General features: G+C 39.3%; 1 protein-coding gene across 1 annotated transcript in view; it reads right to left on the bottom strand.

The window, feature by feature from the left end:
* ESR1 (estrogen receptor 1) overlaps positions 1–13,395 on the bottom strand; it is a 115,886-nt gene that overhangs the window by 85,210 nt on the left and 17,281 nt on the right. The window lies entirely within an intron of this gene.

A 13,395-nucleotide genomic window follows, 5' to 3' on the forward strand; every position in this document is an offset into this window, starting at 1 on the left:
GCAGTATGCTGCTGAATGAAAACCAAACAAATCTACAGTGTAAATGGCAATGAATTCACATCTAGAGAATCTGGGAAGAGGTTACTATGGGTAGCTGCTGCAGGCATGGTAAACAATATTCAAGAAGATGAGAGGATGTGAAATTACCAAGGGAACTAGCAATGAACTCTGGGATAGCTCCTGGAAGGCAAACAGCTCTTGCAAAACATGTTTTCCAGTAACAGTCTGCACTACAAATTGTCCAGCAGACAAGTGCAATTGGATGTGACAGCATCAGACAAGGTAAAACACGAAGAATCCTACTGTTTACAGTAATTAACCACTTACCATGCATGTTTTAATTGCTGGTTAGTAAATGAGTGGCTCTTCTCTCCCCAGAGTCCCAATATTTTCTCAAACAAACATATCCTGGGTTTGAACCTAGGAGACTGGGGGCTCTCTCTTTCAGATTTTTTCCTACATACCTAATTTTACCTATTCCCTTCTTCAGGGCAGCAAAACCTCCTTTGTTTTGATGAACCAAGGCATCTGGCACCCACAGCACCTGCCTACTCCAAACCAATACTCCCCAGCAGGTTTCTGATTACTCTACGTATGTTCAACTGCCATCTAGCCAAATTTCCCTGGTATCATCTGTCACAGTCCATCTCAATGCCCAAAAGCTTTCTGCCAGCCAAAGCCACCTGGACACTCTCACACGTGCTGCCAGCCATCCCCTTGAGAATTTTTATATATCATTTCTGTCCCTGAATATGATATATTTTCATTGAACAGCCTTGAATGAATATCAGTTAATAGAGAAACATGAGGATTTGCCATGTTAGGTGGCAGAAACCGCTACTGGCATAATTCAGGAAAACTGCATTTTTTAAACCCAAACTTTTTTACCAAGCCTGATATACCAGCTAATTTTGAACAATTATTTAAATAACTTTTGTTTCCTTGAGACTTGTGCAAGACAGAAGAAACTGCAAATGATGAAGTGCTGACATGGCACAACTCTGGCTTTTTAGCGAGATGGGAAAACTGGAGAATGTCACAATTCTGACAACATGAGTTTAACAAACTAGGCAGGGGAAAAAAATCCTGCATATTTAGATGTTAAAAGGTGAAAACAATATCATTAATAAATTGTTATGGATAAAACACATACATTGTTCATGTAACTACCTTTTCCAGCCCACCAAACCTAGACAGTTTTTTTTTTACTCTTCTCCAGGTTCTGAATTCGCTTTACCCCAGTGCCTCATTTAATTGACTTCTTTATTTTCTACTGAGCACTGATCAAAGCTGTAGTTTCTTGTCTTCTCCATCCCATTCTCCCCTGCCTGCAGCTAGATCACCTAATCCATCCTCAGTATAACTTTAAATTAACTGACAATATGGCTTTTTTAAAAAATAGACTTTTAGGTGTATATAAGTACAAGAATGTTTTAAATATTTGAAGTAAACCAGGAAGAAATCAAATAACTGTCAATAGAATTTTAACAGCAATAAGCTAGTTTGTTAGGTATACATGACCACCTGACAGATATTAATATTTTTTTATCTTTTTTTTTTTCAAAACTGTTAAAAATATGCGTGTTATACAAGATAAGGTTCCCAAAATTATTTTCATATTAATAAGAAGTACAAATAAATTACAATTTTATAAGGTCTAATTTTTAAGTTATCTTTTAGAAAAAACCACTTTAAAAAACAGTCAAATGAAAAAAATTTCAAGTTCCAAAACAACTACATATTGGTGTGTAGTAATTTTCCAACACCACACACACACACACGCTTACTAAAGCAATCCCAGTTTCCTAGTTGGATACAAAGGAAAACACTTCAACTAATAGGTAAAACCAAAACAGAGTAAAGAAATACCAAAAAGTATCGGTCATCACTCAGCCCAGATAACTTAAGTTTTCATCTTTTCAGAATATTTATCTTTACTCAGATCAAGACTAGGTTCACAAATATATTTTTATTAAAATTATATTTAAGAATAATAAAAAATGACTGAAAAATATCCGGGGGGGGGGGGGGTGGGGGGGGTGGGGGTGGGGGGAGGCTTTTTTTTTTTTTTCTATCTAGAACAGATAAGAAATCTCATTAAAAATGTTCACTCCAAAGAAAATAAGATGCATAAACACTATCAAGGAAGATGCAGTAAAGACAGACGTATTTTGCCATGCTGCTTGCGGGGAGTCTGTCCCACAGGTTCTGTCCATCCTCAGTCACACAACCTGGCCACTTTTTTGGAGGGAGGCTGCAGGCAGAAGCAATGACACAACGTCCTGCTCCCTGTAAGCACACACCGAATCCGAGACAGAAGGGATCACAGACAGACAGACAGGGGAGCAATGCCACTGCTCGCGCCTCCCCATAATGCCCAGGCATTTCATATTTGACTTAGTCCTCCGTTGCCTTCGTGCACACAGACACGTTACATTGAAAGAGCACTATAAATCTGTTAACGCAGACCTTCGCAAAGCAAAATGAATCTAAAGATGGCCTTGCTGGCTTCCCACCCCCAAAATCGGTGCCACTCAGATACCACTTGAGCAAGGTTTTGCAAACTGGCTTTGTAGAGTCATCACATTCGGGCTCTTGTGAACCACAGTGGGACGCACACTAAAATACTCCTAGCCCCATCCTCCCCAGAAATAACAACCTGCCACCCCTTTCCATTTATACAGTGGAAGTGAAAGCTGCTAATAAATAAACTCTAGTACCTCACCTCTAGGAGGTGAGGAAGAAATCTTTTGGGGAAAAGAGTATCCTGACAACACAGAGATTACTAAATCAAAATAACATCTCAAATTTCATCCAGAAATCAACTGCTAGTTAGTGCATATCACAGACCACTGATGCTGTGTCTTGACAAAAAAAAAAGTCTGCTCTTCATCCGGTTTTCAGTTAGGTTTCAAGGGTTAGCCTTCTGGAGAACATAGTGAAACAACCTAACCCTACTTTAATAACTCTGGCAAGATCATCATTCTCAAAATACAATAGCAGAACCTTTTCAACACTTTCCTTTGTAATCTATGCAAACAATAACACAAAAAAAAGAGACAAAAGTTCTTGTCAGCTATGTTTACCAAAGAGAAACACAAATCAAAAAGAAAGAAAACCCCAGATAAAGCCCTCCCTCCAAGGCCCCCGCCAAAACAGAACAGATTAGAATGCAAAAATACTCAGAATTTACTGTTCGTTTCCAAATGTAATAACATAGCAGACATAAAATGGAAAGCGTTTTGGAACCTACAGAGCAGGACAAACGTGTCTTCCACACTCGCTTTCATGTTTTCCCACCTATGTCGTGCTGAGTCTGCTCTTCAATAAATGTGTTAGCAAACAAGACTCCTCTTTTAAACATTCACTCATCACCTGCAACTCTGAATCAACCAGGAGATCATTAACCCCATATTTGACTGTAAGGTAAAAAGAATGTGTACATGAGGGCATTACAGTTTTGTAAGGTAAACTCAGTTTTTTACATCATGGTAATCTGACTGGCAGGCAGGATGAATTTAGGATAACCCACAGTACACAATCCACCCAACAGCGACATTAGGCCCAATTTATTCATAACCCCACCTTTATCTGAAATAAAGAGATTTCATAGGCAGGAGGGCTTAAGGGAAGAGTTATTTAAACAGTTAAAGGAGACACCTTAAGAAATTCTAGTTTTCTGAATTTCATTTCATACAAGAAACTTTAATCTGCAGCTGCTAAATCTTTCTTACCAGAATGGACGGAATTTCCTAGTGTAAAAAGCCTCAAAATCAACGGCCATTTCAAATGCAGTCAAGGTCTAGCATGAATGCCTTTCCACACATTGGGCTTACTTATTATAACACCATTCTGCTATTCAATATGAAATTAATTAACTTGCTGTTATAATGCGAAATTCCATATGGGGCAAAAAATTTATGAAAGATTATTTGAACAGAATTAAGTGCTTGAAAATACTTAAAAGACATCTCAAGGAGAAGTACTGTGATAGGCATGACTAAGTATACAAATAAACAGAAAATTGCTAAGTACAGTAAGTCCCTCAAAACCGTACTCTCAGAAAGTAGCTCCAATGAACCTGAAAAAAAAAAAAAAATCATATGCCATCCAAATGAAAATGTTGGCTTAAAATAAATATCCCAAAATGCCTAGGGTTGTAATTAAGCTAAATACAACTTGAGGGTGGAGAGAGAAAATCTTGTTCGGAGTTGTATATCAAAAAAAAAGGAATCACAGGGTATTTTAGGCTACACGGGACCTCAAAAGGTGGCCCCATACTGACCCAGTGTTGGCACAAGATGGGCTACAGCAGTGAGGGTGGGCTACAGTGGCGGGACTGGAAGCTGGCATCGCTCCTTGGCTGACCCTCCACCGATGATGAAGATCAGCTGGGGCTCACCCTGGGGCCTGATTGCGAGTGATTCCCAATTCCTGGCTCTGAGCACGTTTCACTCACACAGCGAACGTCTCTTCCTCCCCAAACCAGGATGGTTTTGTCTATGCTACCAAGGGGGAAGGACCCTCGCATAGCTCCTGCCTGAACCATGCCCCAGGAGGGATTACTCAGCCAGGCCAAACCATGCCTGGGAGTGTGAAGCTATCGAGCCATGAGAGCCATCGTGCTGATGTTTGCACCCAGGCCCTGGCCTTGTTTAGGTAACTAATATACATGCAGGCCTTTCTTGCTTCACTATCCTCAGTTTATTCCCTGATCATCAGCAAGTTAATGTTGCTGGCTGCAGCATCAAAAATGAGAGTAATAAGCATTTTCCTTAGACAATGACGACGTCGCTTCCAGCTTAGTGCCTACCTCACTAAACATGACGTTTAAGTTCATCCACAATTTCTATATGGGATAAACATAGCTGTGAAAGTTTGACGCTCCTGGGTGAAAATAAACTGTAGGATGAGAAGGAGCTGCCTGGAATTCAGACCTCTATATTGACTGCATGGCCAGCCCCTTCTCTTCCCTCTCCCACAGCATCGCACTGCTCCCTGTGCCTTCACAAGTCTTTCCACCAAGGGAAATACAGAGTGCAACCGAGGTGGCCACCGGGGCAGAGCCGCAGAGCAGCTCCCTTGCCACCTGTGACAGCAACACAGGAGGAGACCTTCATGCTGGAGGAATGCTCCTCTGGTCACTTCAGCTCATTCGTTTCATGGATTTGGCTCATATCTCCCCTTCTTCTTCAGAGTGAGTGCAGGGACACCTAACAGGACTACCTGTGTAGAAGATCCTAAGCTAGTGTAGTGAATGGACAAGAAACAATTGACATAATGGAAAGAGGAGAGACAATATGAAGAACTACTTTAAAAACAACAGGATATATATGTGAAGGCCAACTAAGAAAAAAAAATGGCAAGGAAACCAGCTGAAAACAGGACAGGCCTCAGCGCAGGAAAAAGAAAAAAAAAAAAGATAACAGAAGAAAAATTTAAGAAAAAAACTGAAAATAAGTGAAGTTATATGAAAGTTGAACAACAAAATAATCTTAAAATATTGACAGTATTTCACAACATATCAGAAAATTTATTTTATAGTCAGAAGACTGGAATGTTTTCTTTAGAACTAGAATAAAATACAATTTCATTTGGTAACTAGAGTAAAATAACTTAGGAAAAATAGCTCAGAATTGACCAAGAAATGGTAGTGTTGAGGACAGGCTCTGTCAACATGAAAACAAAAGCATGTCCTCTTAGGTCACCAAAACTTCTTATTCAACATGAAATAAAACATTTACTTTGGCATTCATTTTATCATCTTCCTTCATCCTTAACTCTGATTAATTTTAAAATGAGTGATTGAAATACTACTTTTGTATGTGCCAAAATTAAACCATGCCATGTGTGAAGAAAAATCTCCTCTAAAGCTATTTGCTAAAGTCAGTATAAATTTGCACATCTCAGTCCCTTAAAATTTCATTTTTTACAAATTTAATTTTTTTCTCAGATTTGTCACTAATATTTGCAGCCTAGATTAAAGTCTAGAGAGGTGTGTCTATGCACAGTCACTGTGTGGTCCATGGAATCTCCAGCCATATTTCCTGGGGGTTCTATTGGCAGGAGCAGAAAGGAGCCCAGGCTTCTCTTCCATTCACGTGCTTGGTACCTGAATTTGGATGTTTTCAATATTTCCCTCTCTGTACTTCCACCCCTGGGGGATCAGTTTTCTATGGTTTATAAATGTAAGCTAATCATTTTGCAGCTGATCCCCTTGACAACATAGAAGTTTGCCCAACATTCTGAAAAATGTGGAAGCTTTTTCTGCGGGATGGCAAGGCGTAGGGGGTGGGTTTAAAAGAGAAAAGAGTTCAATCTATTTGTCAGTTCAACAGGTCTGAAATTTAAAGTCATACAAAAAAACCCTTTGTAATAAATACTTAGAAATTGGTTCTGATTCATTCTATTTCTTAGTGCTGTTGGGATCTAAACTACAACTCACTTACAGGGTCCTTTCTGTCAGTCTTAAGAGTGGTGGTGTAGCTGTAGCTCACAGTGTAGCCAAGAATTCAAACAGTTTTGAAGCAATGGCAATTTTCTGGGTTTTTTTTCTTATGCACAGAAAGTTAATAATTCCTTTCTGTATATAAGGTAAATGCAGAAACACCTACATGCATGCTTTATATGAATATACATTAAAAGAAGATTAAGATTTTAAATATAGCACATGGCTGAACTGCACCTTACAAATGCAACTGAAACCTTCATTTATCCCTTGTGTGCATGTGTGTGCTATCTTTAATTGTACAACCACACTTTTCACAGGGCAACAGCTCATCAGTGCGTAGAATAAAAAGAATTTATTAGATGAGTAGCTATTCTGTCTTTGGGGGGTTCTTTCCTGATTGTTCAGTGTCTGATGCCTTACTGTCAGCACACTATCCAAATTCAGCTATAGCATCAGAATTAATTTCTTTGCAGTATTTCCATGCCACTATAGCATTTTAGCAGTTGACAGGTGCTAATGAATGTATTCTTCCAATACTTCTGTAAGTGGCAAGTAAAAAAAATAAGACTGAGAGAGATTAAGGTTAAAAATATACACTGAATTATGTGCAATCTGAGTTCTTTAAGTACCCACCATTAAACATGAATGTTCAGAGTGCTACTTCCCTTGTCTGCAATTGCAAGGGTGAATTTTAAACACTTAAATAAATCAGACTGTGGGGACTTCCATTCAGCACAAAGAAAATTACAATACAACACAAGACTACTTGTGAGGAGTTTGATTTAAATTATTTCTGAACTTCATAGAAACATTTGTGGCAGAATTAGGCAGAGAATTTAGGTCTTCAGGCCAGAAATCAGCTGCCTTCACATAACACTTCTTGAAATTTTTGCGTTATTCCTTTTTTAGATACCAGTCTTTGTGAGAAATGAGTAGAGAATTTACAACAGACGTTTCATTGTATGGGCATGACACGTTCCAGAGTTGATCCTTTTCATATATTGAAACAGCAATCCACTTATGATTACCTTATAATTATGAAAATAATTATAATAATAATAATAATCACAGAGAAACAAAGGGACCAAATAAGCTCTGCACAGATCACCTTAATTTGGGTTTATTAAAAATGCAAGTTTACAAATAACATTTTTTCTGCATGTAGCTTCTCATGTTCTAAAAAAGACATCTAGAAAAACAAAAATATTATCCTTCTGCCTCATATTTATAGTCACAGAGAGCAGGGCTGGGACAAGTTGATGCACTTCTCACTTGCCTTAATGCAGCAGGCGATGGCGGATCTCTCGTTCCTGAGCAGCAGAGGAAGGATGTGAGTGCTACCTGCTATCAGCTGAAAATAGTGACACTACAAGTCCTTTATTCTACTCTAGTTTAGGAGAAGAAGTAAAAACTGGTAAATACAGAGAAGCTGCTGCCACTGCTGTCAGTGGGAATGTCTGCTCCGTCCTTCCACCGCTGTTCTTTGCCAAGTGCTCTCACTTGACCCACCCAGCTCCTCTTGTTCCATTCTTACACTTACCTCCACCTTTGGGCTTTTCCTTCCAGTCTCAGTCTCCCTGTCCAGAAAGGACCAAGTCATCTCCTCCAGTGCCTGGCTTCACTCTGCCTGGCTACTTCTCCCACGCCCAGACTCCGCACAGGCACCTCATCCAAAGCTCTCCTTCTCCCTCCATCACTACTTATTTTCCTTGTGTCCTGGGCAGGAAGGTTCCATTCTTCTGCCTCTCTCTGTACCCTTGTAAACCAGTCTGCCATGATTACTTAGCTCCTGTTAATATATAGTCCTACTTTCCTTTGACCTGCCCCACCAGCTCCACAAGCACATACTGAGATTTGTAACTAAAGAAGGATTGAGGGACCTTAGTATTGCCATTTATTGACCACATGTAACTCATTAATCATAAAAGGACAAAATTCTATATTTTTTACCAAGGCTGAACTTAACATTTCTGAAATTCTGTAGTGCTCATTATAAGTGTTATGGACTGTCAACAAGAAAAACTATGATGTTTCAAGTCAGCCCAAACAGAATTAAAAAATTTTAAAGTTTAAAATAAAAAAAAACACAAACAAACAAACAACACCCCCCCCACCACCACCACAGATATTTTTTAATAATACCTTCAAAGTTATGAAATTTTATTTATGTATGGGGCCTTGCCTTTTATGATTTGTTCTTCTGTCTTTTCTCCTCTGAACTGGGACTGTACCTCTTATAAGGCAAGCCTTCATCACAGTAACCACTCCCATTGGAGCCCTGAGGTTCTGTGTGCCAGGATGCTTTGCCCATGGGATAAAATGGGGGCCAGAAACACATCTTTGAAGAACCAACTGAGAGATGCCATGCAAGCCGTAATATGGGATAAATGCTGTAAAATTTCTTGCCAGAATTTCACTTCTGAAATAAGAAAAAACACTGTCCTCTTATTAATATTTTGAAGGCTATTGAAATCAGCATAGAAATCTAGATTCTGAAAATAAAAATTCCTCTTTTTTAGTTTTCAAGGAAAAAATATTTTCTGTGGTATTTGCATTTTGTAGAAATCCTAATTTTAAAAAGTTTTGAAAGAAAAATATTCAAACACCAAAATATTTCTTTTCCTGCAATGCACATTTACAAAGAAATAACTATGTATATAATAAAAAGAATCTACAGACACATCCACAGGTACAGTTCTGCAGTGTTAAGCAGAAACTGAAGTTGCTGCTAACTACCAGTAGTCAAACTGCTCTGCAGTCTCAATGTGAAAGCGCCATAAACAGACCTACAGAAATTACATACTCTGCAATCACTATATATTAGCATTCAGTAAAACAAGGACAGAGTATCACCTAAGGGACTATATACCAAGACCCGCCACACGGGAACTTGTTATAACTTGCCCTTACATTTCCAATAATTAAGCCTCTCTCTGTGGTCTGTTTGCTGCTTCACTACATAATGTCCAGCCTAAATCCTCTCTGCTGGAAAGTAAGCTCATTTGTTCTTAGCTATTTCCAATTAGCCTGGAGAACAATCCAGCTGCTGCCCTCTTAGTATATATTTTCCCTTTGTAAGGGTCCTGCTATGCCACCTCTCAGCCTCTAGCCTTCCTTCCAGTCTCCTCTCTCATCCTCCCATCCTCTTGCTGTTCTCATAAGGACTTTGCTTGCCCCTTAGCGGGAATAAAACTCTGAAAGAGGCCTTGCCAGTTTCTCCTAAAACAGCATGTTGATCTGTTAATCTCTTTTTCTGTTCACAGGATAAAATTTGCCTTTTCTGCAAAAGATTACTCTGTTGACTTATATTTAGCTTATGAGCTTCTCTACCCCTTAGATTATTTATTCTGCAGCCCTTTTCCCTACTTAGTAATTCCCTAGTTATTGTGCTTGTGCATTAGATTTCTCTTTCCCAAAGGCTGGGCACTGCACTGACCCTTAGTGAATTTGAGAAATATTTAATGTTTCAGATTCTGTTGTGGTAAGCAGCACTAGAAAAACATTCTCTTACATACTTACATTTCAAGTGGCCCATTTACAGATCTCTGCTGCTTTTAACAACTGGCAGATACCATTTGCTTATTTAAAAATTAATGGTACTATTTTATCTTTGGAGTAAAATCTCTGCAAATTATTGTTTTGATGTATCTTTGCAACCCCTGATCACCCAATGATCCTCTTACTCTTTAAGGAACAACATCAAGTGAAATAAATATTTTAATCCAATTCCCCAGGATCCAAAATTAATGACCATTCAACTTGCTCAGGGTTTCTTTGCCCATTTCAACCTCCTGCCACGCACAGTTTTGCCTGGGCACAATCTGCCTCTGACACCAGCTCTCGCATTCAGTTAGGCAATCCCACAGACTCTGGTGTATGAAGACTCATCTCACCTGAGGAAAAAACCTTAATCCACTGTCTAAAAGCGTGCCAAACTTGATGAAAAAGCTGCTGCTATACAAAGTGCCTCCAGGCATCACATAAATATGATTTTCTGGCAGCAATACCAAATTGGTGTGTGGCCATGTGGCTCTGGGGACAGAAGCAACAGGGCCCGAGTGTGGCAATCAGCTGTGCCCACAAGTGTGTCAAAGTGGAGGGCCTGGCAGGCAAACACTCTGGAAGCTTGGACACAGGGCATCGCACTTTAGTGTAAACAGTCTGAAGAATAAAATATGTTTGAAAAGCTGGAAGCATGAAAAAAACCAAAAGGCTGGCTTCAGCTGACAGTCTCTGGTGTATATCCTCTACCGTTTTCACACTTTTAGAAATATCTAGTCATCCTTGTCTCCATTAAAGTTATGCTAAGCCTCAAAGACTAAACTGAAAAGTTGTACCACTGCATTTCTTACATGAGTCTTAGAATTAAAATATGGCTTCTGTGAAAAAGATGAAGTTCAGCCTTTCATATAAGAATATAACATATCCAGAAGAAGCCTTTTCTCCAGGTTTCACTGTTCCTAAGCAAACTCTCTTCAGAATTACTCAGTCATTAGGCTCTTTATTTTTTTTTCTTTTCTAACATTCAGATAAACAAGCACAATCCTACTATCTGAAAAGAAAAGGTTAAATGCACTTAATAGTTTAGAAAAGGATGTTTCAGGAAGTACTGTCAGATCCTTAAACTTACCTCCAGACTATTTCAAAGGTAAATGCCAGCAAAAATACAGGAAATAGTCATAAATCTTCCTTTAGCATGCCTTTATAGGACTTTTATGGGTTCATGTGTTTCTTTTCTTCTTGGGCAACCCCTCTTTCCAAATATTTCAGATGCACACATTAAGACTGCAGTTTAACCAGCTACCCAAAGCTTCATTAAATTCCTTGGAAAATCTTTCAATGACCAACATTAAACAAGACATTTTTAAAGAAAAATACTTGAAAGACATAAACGTTCTCTTTTACACCAACCTCAAAAAAATATATTAAATAGGAATGCAGATTGTATAACACAACATTACAATTTAGATAACGTCGTTTCCAAAATTCCAATCTAAACCAATCTATCATTTCAAATGGCTATTTTTCTTTAAAATGACATTTTAAACTGAAGATGTAACTGTAAGCGGTATGCTGCATTTGAAAGTGAACTTTTGAAACAAAACACTGGTACAGCCACATATGGTCCCAACAAAGAAATCAGAGGGCTCTAGGCCACAGAAAAATAAACCCTGGTGAAATAAAAGACTACTTAAAGTAATGCCTTTAAGTTCATCAAAGTGCATGCAGACCTCTTGAACCAACTGATATAAAGCAGAGAGAAGAGACAAAACCTTTTCCCAAAGAGTTTACCACCCAGGCCATCCACAAGCCACTCGATGCCAGCTGCTAGCAAGAATACAAGAAAAAGACTACGCAGAGGTGCCAAGCCCAAAGACAGGATATGGGCAGCAGGGAAGGAACTAGGCACTTGGGAAAATCTGACACCTGCATGTAAAAAAGCTTGTGGACTTGCCCCAGAAGATGTGGTTTATCCACAGCTCCTTGCTCTTGCCCCAGAACAGTAAGCCCTAGGAAGAGAGCCTTTGCAGTCCTTGGAGTAACAGTGCACAGTCTAGAGCCCGGTGAAAATAAAAAAGAGTTCTAAACATAAGGACCCATTTGGGCTTAAACCAGTTTCATCAAACCAAAGTACTAGTACATGGGACCCACACAATCCCAGGAACACAAGCAGATTAACTTCCTTGCAGGCCACGGCTAGCCTGCAGTATCAGCAGCAGACAAAAGCCAGTCCGAGACCGGTACACCACATGTTGTGCTGCGACACGTGATTGACAGCTGAAAAGACAAAGGCACCAGTCCTAGCTGATGCCCACGTACAAGGAATATGCATCCCAGAAATTCAAATATAACTTGAAAGTCATACTCTTGAAAGCATAACAAGTGTAGCACGTGGGACAAAAGCACGTGGCTGAGTGTTACCGACCAAAGGACAGGTGGCAAGAGCATGGCAGAAGGCAAACAAATAGCTGGTCTGAAAACACATCATACCGACCAGTCACTGCATACAAGAAGGGCCACATTCCACCTGCAGAGCTGGGCTGCTAAAAGTGTTCACAGCACTCTAGTGCTGTCAGGACAACAGAATACCCACACTTTGTAGCTTGTTATATACTCTTCTTCCTCTGTTACAAAAAATTAATAACAAATTATGTCAAGTTTCATTCTTGAGACGTCTGGACCCTAGCAGGGATGATGCAAACCTCAAAGTAGCATGCTTTAGTTTGTCCTTTCAGTCAAAATAGAGGCAAGTCAGATACACAGAAATATGATGCCTCACAAAATCTGGGTAGTTTGTGGGGAAACATTGCTCCAGCTGAGGTCCTTGACTCACACTTGTCCTCTGGAAAGTGCTGAATTCAACTTTGCATGCCCATTCATTCCTTGAATATTAGTGTGATAGACACGTTAGAGTTTGAAACAGAGCAGTGAAGTCTGGCAATACCATGTAGCCTAGTTGTTTGGTGTGTGCTAGCTTTATAAGGCCACGCGCTTGTTGACACACAGTGAAATAAAATATAAACCATCTATTACATTTGTCATAGAGGATCTCCAGAAACAGAAGATTACATATGCTAAAAATGTAGTTGGAAGTGTAAGAAAGAGCAAATAAAATTATTAAGAACTAGAACCTGAACTGATTGTTACATAGAGGATACAATTTGAGACACCCCTGCCAAACTGATTTTCAAACTGATTTCAAATTTCTTAGCTCCTACAGCTCTCCTTCCCTTCAAGGAGAGTCATGGGTGTTCGGCAGCTCTCTAAGTAACCCCTAGACATCACTTCTGAAAATTTACTGTTAAAGGCTACAAAGGCTGTTATTTTTCTTTATGTCCAAGTAGTAACTGTAAACTGCTGCCAGACTGGGCAGTCTCACACTCCCTTCATTTCTGGCGATAGACACTTAGGCCCAGAGTAGCAAATTAATGCTGTTCAACACA

Source organism: Accipiter gentilis, chromosome 5, assembly GCF_929443795.1.
Source record: "Accipiter gentilis chromosome 5, bAccGen1.1, whole genome shotgun sequence".
NCBI lineage: Eukaryota > Metazoa > Chordata > Aves > Accipitriformes > Accipitridae > Astur > Astur gentilis.